Here is an 825-nt window from a genome sequence, read left to right on the forward strand (position 1 = left end):
AAAGTTGCTCAATAAATAAGTTTTCCTACAGTCTTTCATTTGTTTTCTAGGTTATTTGTAGTTTTCTTCTGCTATTACTTAAAAATACATGATCATTTTTTATTTTTTATTTTTCTGAGTAAGCTGAAGTCATTTAGCTTGTCAGTGACAACCCAAAATTCATTCAAATAAAAGTTGCTCAATAAATAAGTTTTCCTACAGTCTTTCATTTGTTTTCTAGGTTATTTGTAGTTTTCTTCTGCTATTACTTAAAAATACATGATCATTTTTTATTTTTTATTTTTCTGAGTAAGCTGAAGTCATTTAGCTTGTCAGTGACTGTGCTCTCTGGGCCAATTTAGAGAATGCTGCACTAACTGGGAGGGGGTGGGAGCTTTTAAATGTAAAGTCCTTGGTACAGATTTACTCAAAGACAAGCAGTTACATGTTTGTTCCTGTAGGTGGGCAAGCAAGCAGTTCAATAAATTTTTCAAAGCATTTTTTTTAGATGATGCTGGCTTTGCAGCCCGTACTATGATCTTTTCTAGAAAACTTTCTATGGAAATCTGAAGAATTTTTCATTCCTACTTCCTCTGCGTAACCATCTGGGATATCATTGAAATCTTGTTCATCTATGAAATAATTCAGATCTTGAGGGTTTTAATCTCCAAATTTTGGGAAAATATACCTAGAGTTTAAGGTGGACTGACATTGCTCACTGTTATTATATCAGAATCAATTTTATGAATTTTCACTACTTGGTTTTTGTATTATAAAATTAGGAATCATAACATTACATACAAAAAATTAAAAATTGTTCTCTACAAAAATCTCTTTCTACTAATA

Source organism: Nannospalax galili, unplaced genomic scaffold, assembly GCF_000622305.1.
Source record: "Nannospalax galili isolate Female #2095 unplaced genomic scaffold, S.galili_v1.0 scaffold590, whole genome shotgun sequence".
Taxonomy (NCBI): Eukaryota; Metazoa; Chordata; class Mammalia; order Rodentia; family Spalacidae; genus Nannospalax; species Nannospalax galili.